Source organism: Centruroides vittatus, unplaced genomic scaffold, assembly GCF_030686945.1.
Source record: "Centruroides vittatus isolate TY-2023 unplaced genomic scaffold, ASM3068694v2 scaffold_2707, whole genome shotgun sequence".
NCBI classification, from domain to species: Eukaryota; Metazoa; Arthropoda; class Arachnida; order Scorpiones; family Buthidae; genus Centruroides; species Centruroides vittatus.
The window spans coordinates 264,946-274,174 of NW_027122692.1; positions in this window are offsets into that span (position 1 = coordinate 264,946).

Here is a 9,229-nt window from a genome sequence, read left to right on the forward strand (position 1 = left end):
GATCGCTCCTTATCCGCAGTGTGTTACTGGATTTTTGATTTTTTGTACAGAGAAAAAATACTCACAAATGCTTTTGTCATTATTTCCTGCATCTGCAAACTATATTTAAAGAAAAAAAAATAATGTGTTTATGGAAAAAAATATCACCAAAATATGTATATTTGTGGATTATGTGTTTCTTTCCCAAGTTAATTTATGTAATAAGGATTATTAAAGATTAAAGAAAAATAAACGAACTTATATATGAAAATTTCAAGTTGAAATATAATTATAAGCATATGTTTTAGTCTCATATTTATTTTCTGATTATCGTTACATCTATGGGAATTTATCCTTCTTCCTGTGACAATTAATTGTTTTTTATAATTAACACTTGAGCATCTTTCTGAATTTTTCACGTTTTCATGACTAAAACTTGAGCATCTTACTGGATCTTGAACATTTTTATGATTGAAAATATGAACTTTGTTGAATTTTGTACATTTTCTCTACTAAGACGTGAATGGTTCTTTAAAATTATAACATTTCTTATACCCAAACGAGTGTGTCTCAAAGTTCCAGCAATTTTACGACTTAAATTTTGAACATCTTCCTGAATTTAGTCATGGAAGCGTACAAAAATCACTAATTTTGTGTTATTATTATTATTATCTTTTTGTCTAAATTCGACAATATTGACGAATTTTGAACGTTTTCGCAGTCTAAACTCCAGCGTGCTTTACTCGTTAATTAACCCATTTAACACAAAAATTAATAATTCTTTCGGGTAGTTAACGTTTTATTTAATATATAAGTTAATTAACATTAATATATAAGTTAATTTTTTAAAGAATTTATCGTATTAAAAACGAATTTTCTTTGTATTAGAAAGGTAAAACAAGCAAACTTTCCTCAAATTTGTAGAACTGCCTATGCTTGTCTTACACTCATCAAAAGAATACAATTTTCACGTACGTGAAGGGATGTAAAAATTAGTTAAGTGAAAGTCATCAACCTCCGTGTTTTTTCCACATAAATGGTGTCAAAAAAGCAGCGTAACACTTAACTACATTCATTCTATGCAGTAACATTTCATTTTTACGCTTGTCGCCTGTGGGTAGCGCCTCTAGCATGCAGACGTTTGCGACGTGTAACGCCACAGAAAATCAACATACAAACCAAAAAAAAAAAAAAAAAATCCTTTCACGTTAAGATCTCAATATCGAATTTATCTAACACAAAAAATTCAATATGAATCTCCTAAAAAACACAAAAAATCAATTTTTTTCCGCTCCTCACACGCTTCTATCATCTTAATCATGGGAAAGACACCTATCAACATTTTAAGCGTTAATTTAAGTATTTAAGTGTGTAAAAAGTCGATCTAAACCAATTAAATTTACTTCAAAACAGATTTTTAAAGTTATGTACTGTACCTATAAATAATATACGTGTTTATAATTTTAATTTTTCTAGAGTTAAAAGATAATTAAAACTACTGGGAAACTAAACTTATCATTATTTTCTTCATGTTTCTAGGACTTATGAATGAATGAGCCTTATTAAGGAAAAAAAAAACAAGTGAAAGAATAATGAGGAATAAATGTTACGCAGAAAATAAGTTGGAAAATCTAAAAAAAATGTAAACTTTTCTTAAATTTCTACAACTAACATTGATTTTATTAGTTGAACTAACCTGAATTTTATCAAAAATAATCATTTATAAATTATTCAGAAACTCCGCAAATCATACTCTTGTTTAGAGAATTAATTATGTTTGGACACACTACACACAATTTCCTATATTTATCTTCAAAACTTTGAATTTTCTTATTATTTACTAATTTTATAAGAAAATTAACAAAGTCAGAAATGCTTGAGGATTCAGGAAGTGTTTAAACAAGTAGTTTCTAGGTTTGTAAGGTTTCTGGCATTGATTAATTTTGAATGCTAAATCAAAATTAAGATACATGTTTACTGGTTTTTAAAATTAATCTTTAAAAATTCTTGTAAATATTTGTGTCATTTTACTTTAAAACATGTAAAAGAAACTTATAATTGAAAACACTTTCAATACATTATATACAGATAGGTTCCAGGAGTGAGATGCTGATTCACTTACAAGAGATTTTGATGCAGGAGAATACAATGATTCATATGCTTTAGTATATTCATTACAATGTTATACTTATTGAGCTATACGTGACGACGACAGTTTCGGAAATTTATGAGAGACTATACTGACAGAAATTACAAATTATGTACAGATTATACTCATAAATTTGCTTCTATATCAATGAGTCTGTATTTTGATTAACTATAATAACAAATATAAGGTAAATCCAACAAAACTTCATTCGAAACAAACATTTGAATCAATTTTTGCTACTTAAACTGCAGATATATAATTATATAAAATATGTTATCCTCAAAAAGATGCAGGCAATAACCAAAGATGAGTTCTCAATTTTTTCTGTACAAGACAGTGGAATGCTTCAGATCAGGCAGCAAAAAATATAAGCATAAAAAATACAATAATTAGCATTCAATGTCCTCAAAACACTTGCAAAAACATTCAAAAATGCAGTTAAGAAGTTTAATAAGCTTTAAATGAAGGATACAACATGATCTACGGCATCTGCAGATTTTTATCAAGTGCTAAAAAAAATATACACTTAAAGATCTCGTGCACTAATTATTATTATTCTTGAAAATCTTCCCAAAACACACATTAAATGTTAAAATTATGGTTATATCATGCAGCATTTTTTTCTGCTTTAGATTGATAAAAATCCAACAAATCTCTCTTCTGCATCCTTACGTTCCAGCATCGAATTCAAGATTAGTCAACATCATTTAACATGACAATACCAGATGAGTTATGTTTGTTTAAACAGCATAAAAATTGATTAATTGACATTTATAAATATTTTAATTAAATATACTATTTAGTGAGCTTACTATATGAATTTATAAATTATTTATAATGCAAAGGATAATTATGCAGAATAAATTTAGGAAAACTAAAGATATAGAATATTTTCCAAAATATTCTTCCTCCCTTTAGGGCTTTGACTGGTTCCATTCGCAAACATTACCTCAATTATACGAGTATTTGTTGAACTAGTACACTATGTAGATTTTCATAACACATTTTGTTGATGTGTAAATTACTTCAGGTGATCATTATGTAGGTAAGCGCATGCATAAAATTAATTATAAACTGAATGCGTCGCCCCTTTTTTCCTCTATAAATTTCTTTATAATAAACTAATCAGATGCAGTGTACGTTATCGGATTAAACCTATCGTTCTCAGTATGCGAAATTTTAAATTAGGCCAAAATTTCTTAGTTAAATCGAGACTTTCTGTCTTCCTCGTCGTTACTACTAATTAAAAATTGCTTTTGAAGCTAATTTATATTGATAATTTTGCACAGGACTTAATGAAAGCAAGCGTTTATACTTTTGGCATCTCTTAGAATTTCTGAGATGCCAAAAGTATTTTTCTTTAGTTTCTTCCATTTTAACAGAATAGAAAAAGAGAAACAGATAAAGAAGAGTCAATATTTGAAACAAAAGCAGAATTTTAGTACCCCTCTCTCTCTTTTCACTTACGTACAAGTCAGTTGCTGATTTCCTTTGTGTTCTTGCTCTTCTTCCTCCTCTTGACATTATTTTTCTTCCTATCTATGCAATTTTCTACATGTAAATTTGGTAGTTTATCTAAGTTTTTGAGTTTTTTTTAAATTAAACTCATTCAAAACATGATTTTTTAAAAATTTTATATCATCTTTCGATAATTTTTTTAGATTTTCATTTGCAATATTCCGTAGCAATGAAACAAAACAAGTTGCCGTCTTTAAAAACTGCCGACTTGGCCTTACTTACAGACATATTAATAATTTTAACATAGTTCTGAGCCATTTAAACATTTATTATTTTATTAATTGTTAATTTTATTGCGTTACAAACATTATTTATCTATAAAAATAAAGTTAATGAATCAATATAAAACCACCTTTACATTATATATGACTTATCTTCATCATTTATTAATGTTATGGTTAACTTTCTAATTAAATTTAATCAAAAATTTTTTTTAAAAAAAAAGACGTTTGGACAGAAATTTATTTTCGTTTATTAATAAATAACCTGCTTATTAAAATTATAATTTTGATTATTAATAATTTAATAAATTTCTGTGAGTAATTTAAAATGCAAATTATGCCGATTTATTATTTATTTTTGTTTTCAGGAATAATGAATGAAAAATGTTTGACTTTAAACTGTATTGATGGTAAATGTTTACATGACATTATAATTAAAGTAAGATTATGTTTTAAAATATACTTCTGATTCTTCTTTACCTCTTCATTGGGATAATACAGTCTTTTCTGCTTCTTCTCTACCTCTGATTTCTTCCCTATTACCTGATTTCCTTTAATTTTCATTATAAATAACACAGCTAGTAGGGAAGAGATTTCATATACATCTTTATTAATAAAACACAATGATTGTTTAGGACAATATTATAATCTCGGATTTTACTTATAACAGTTAAGAGCTAATTCTTTACAGGTCCAATCATTATAAGAATTAAATGCTCTCTGATAAATTACGGGCTCAGTCTGATTTATATATAACCTAAGCAAGCAACAACTTAGTGATGCTACAAGTCTACAAAGGCCTCAGATTTTTAAATTTATAATTATTTAGTTAAGATCTCTCGTACGTGTTACACCTTAGGACCATATGTTATCCTGCCTAGATCCATTTCTTATAAAGAGAGGCATTTGAAAGATGCTATACCTCAACATCTTTGAAACTCATCCCTATGATAATGATTATATATATGAGATAATGTGTCTCATCATTATCAAGTATCACAGTGGGTCCTGTGAACAGTTTTGATCATGAATTTCATCATTATCAAAGAGCTGATAATATAAATAAGCATTATCTTGAAGTTATTAATGATAGCCTATGGGTTTTTTACATGGATATAAGCATGTAAGAAGCCTTTTAAAACTAAAACATCAAAACTTCAATAGCTTGTCTGTATTTTCTCACAAAATGACAGAACATTAGTGATTACAATACATAATCTTGATAAATAAATAAATATCCGAGTTGTCAGTGTGGATACCTTCAAAATTTCATAACATCTCTACTCCCACATCAAATATAAATCATAATTACTAATCATACAAATCTCAATTTAATTTTTAATAATAATTAAATTCTCAAAAGAATTGCCTAAAGCTATCCAGTATTGAATTAATTTAAATTTCTATTAATTTAAATTTCTATTTTTTTTTTTTTTTTGGAATTTAGAATTTTCCTCCGAGAAATCCCAAACGACGCAGGAATGGGTAGCATTTTTTAAATTTCTCTTTTTATTAAATGCTAAATTGGAATGTTTCCATTAATATATACAAATTATGCATTACTTTATGAGAAAATTGTCTTAAAAATGAGGAAAAGATATGCCAAACTTCCACCACTTTAATCATAAGTTTTGCACGTAAACTTTCGAAGCCCTTGTGAACTTTTGATGATTTTTAACAGTCTCGAGCTACAGAACAATCCTTAAAAATTAATTAAATATTACTAGCAATAGGATACGTCTTTGTAAAGATTGTACCAATTACAAGAGTCGTAAAATTAAGCTTCTGCTTAAATTAGTGATAGGAAAGTCATCGAAGCATACAATTTATTAGGAAGATAGAGGTACCTTAGCTTTCTATACAAAGAAGGAGAGTAAAAAAAAAAGCTATATTTTCCTTCTATTATGATAAAAATTTCCAATAATAAAATGCTAGAGGCAAAGTTTACACAATGTTAAAGGGAAACAAGATCTTTTATTCAAAATTTAGTTGTAAACCTTTTTTAAACATGAAAGAATGTGCAAACATAGGATCCAAAAAACTAAACAGGTTTTGAATATTGCCTAAAGTAACAGATCTACTTTATAGAAATTCAATTTTCTAATCAGAAAAAAATGCATTTTTTCCGTGAAATATGTCTTAAAAATGATAAAATTGTACACAAAACATGTAGTTTTTAGCCCCTCCTGATGAATGTCAAGCTTTTTTTTAATGTCTCCATTTGATTTTTTAAAATATGTGTAAAATACCACAAAGAAAATGCTAATAGTTTGGATGTTAAAAAGTTAATTAGAGGCATTAAAAATCCTGTATATTCATCAATAACAGTAAAAATTACATGTTTTGTTATGAGAAAGGAACTAAAACTGATAAGATTTTATACAAATTCTGTTAAACTATTAATTATCAATATACAGAGTTTTAGCTGCATTTATTTCCTCAAAATCATTAAGATTTTGAGGAAAAAATTATGAAAATGAAGCCCTTCTCTGTGAAATTCTATAATTGTTGCATCAAAATTACTACAGAAACTTACTAAAACATGTATAGTTTTACTGTATTATTGAGTTAATCAGACACATAAAGAAAATCTTAACAGGGTTTTTAGTTAAATATGTGTAAAATTCCACATAGAAGGGTCCATTTTGATAATTTTCCACGAAACATACTGTAAAAATTGCTTTAATATTTTTAAATTAATAAAATATAGATATAAAATTTTTTAATCTTAAACGTAACAGACTAAAATTTAATTATTTGAAATTCGAATGTAACCAATCGACTTACAATTACGCGCGACGTAAGCAAATGCCTCATTAAACGAACATTGTTACGTCATAAAATGGAACGGTTTATAATACGAGCAAACACAATAAACCGTTTCAAACAACACGACGTCATAAATAACGAACGCAATTCATACTGTGACGCGATTTAAAATGCCATGATGTCACAAAACATTTGTTAAAAGGCGCAAGACGATTGGTTTAGAGGGGAAAGTATTGGCGAGCAAACACTAAGGCGGCTTTAATTATACAGTAAAGGAGTAGAGGGGGACGACGTTTTATCAGTTACAGACACGTGATAGGGGGGTAGACGGGCGATAAATTTGCATTGGAACAGCTTCACCAATTTTTCTAGCCTTTTTCTGATTAGGTTAGATGGCATTTTAAAATGAGAAACATCAACAAAATTTCCAAAACTTAGTTTCGCCCCGGTGACAAATTGACAACGTTCCTATCTCTTACGCGCAGGGTATCTTTGCCGGAATGGATACAGTAATTGCGTCGATGTACTTAATCATCAGAAGCTTAGGAGGAAAATCAATGTAACTGTTTAACCAACTAGAAAAGGGATAAAGGCTGCTTCTGCCAGAGGCCATGCTGATTTACCTTATCGGGCCCTTTTAAATAGGTGTAAATAACACTCGAGGGCAATACTTTGATTTCTCTCTTCCTACACAAATGGAAACTAACTCTGTACACAGACAGACACACGCACGTACAAGATGGTAATTCAAACATTTACACTAGCACTCGATGTAACTCCATATAGCGTGCTGTTGCTGCTAAGAATTCTAGTCATATATCAAACATAATTCGATCAATTAATACATATGTGTTTAATTATTGTTGTAATGAAGGAATGTTTTAATTAGATACCTTCGATTTTTGATAATTAAATTCGTTTGCCGATTTTAATGACGTTTCAGACGAATTCAATTAAACAGATTTAACTTTTTGCTTAATTTTCGATGGAAAGTGGCAAAAATTATGCGCCATTCGTCGTTGGAATACGCACAAATACTTAATTATAATCATTTTACTGAAATTTAAACACGTTTAAGCTTTAAGTATGCAAAAATATTCAGTTTTTTTCTCCCCGTTCCTAACATTAAAGACCTAAAAAGACCACGTCCTGAAAAATTCCCACGAAATTGTATTCCAAAACAAGCAACTCCCCTCGCCAGTAAACGTCACACTATAATTTAAACGACAACAATCGTTACGTCACAAATAACCGAAGCGACAAAGCGTAACGTTTGTATTTCGCGTAGTAAAAAAGACTCGTTACGACGTCATATAAAACTTCTCACGACACTAGTGATGTCACTAATTAGCGAAAAAGCTACAATTCGATTGGTTTAAACATAAATTTCGTATTTTTTTTTTTAAACGTAAACGTCAGTGTAGCGTTACGTAGTCTAACGTAGCATGCGTAAAGAATGAATGAATAGTTATTAAAAGTTGTGTAGATTTGATTCTATAACGTTATATTTTTCTGACATCCAGATTTGAATGCACCAGCCAGAGAAGAAGATACTATCCTGTTACATCAGCAAATGGTAAGGTTACTTCCCGTTATCTGAACCCAAAATGCGTAAGTGTATTGAATATCAAGCTTTCTAATAAATTGATCTAGCCATGTAATCTCGCTACTCACATTTCATTCGACATTACTGATCGATTATGGATGGATGACTATTCTCTTTCATGTAAACACATTTGCAGTGTCTGCTTCCAAACTGTTTAAAAACTTCCATTCCTCTCCTATGTTACATAACTACACCTTTGAGTTTTGTTAAGTGGGTATACATAAGAGTAAATCTGCCCCCCTCAATAGTGTGATTTGTACTAATTAATCAACACATCATCTTGAGAGGTGTTAAAGGCTGCTTGCCTTCTTCTTGAGGGAGACTCCCCCTTTGTTTTGTTAAATGGGCAGATCTATGCCCATTTAACAGTGTGATCTCTTCTAATTAATTGACAAGGCATCTTGAGATGTTAGAGACCACTCGTGCTCACCAGGGAGACGACGACAAATTCTTTACCAATTTTTCTGGATTGAAGCCTTTTCTCTCTCTGGTTATGTAACTGGAGTTCCATTAACTGGCATAAAGTGAACAATTATACAGTTTCTCCTAAGTAATATGATCTCATTAACAATTAGGAGAGATGTTAAAGATGTAAGATCAGGCATCTTGTATGCTTCTCGAGAGAGGTAACGATAAAATCTACACCAATTTTTCAATATTAAAATATCTTGTTTGCTTCTGCAACAATTCAGTTATGCAACCACACCTTGTGGGTTTCATTATACATAGTAAACGTATAATTGTTCACTTTATGTATGCTTAAATTTCTCGCTCCTTTGGCTCTCGGGAGTAACACGATCTCTCCGTAATTAATAAGCCAACGTCTTGAGATGAAGAAGTTAAATATCACTCATATTCTTCTCGAATGACCAAAAGAAATCTAGAAATTTTCTATATTATATATATTTTCTACAGAAGTTTTTAACTACACCTAAGTTCCATGTGGCATGTGTTTAAATCTTTCACTAAGCTCTCTAGAGCATTTTG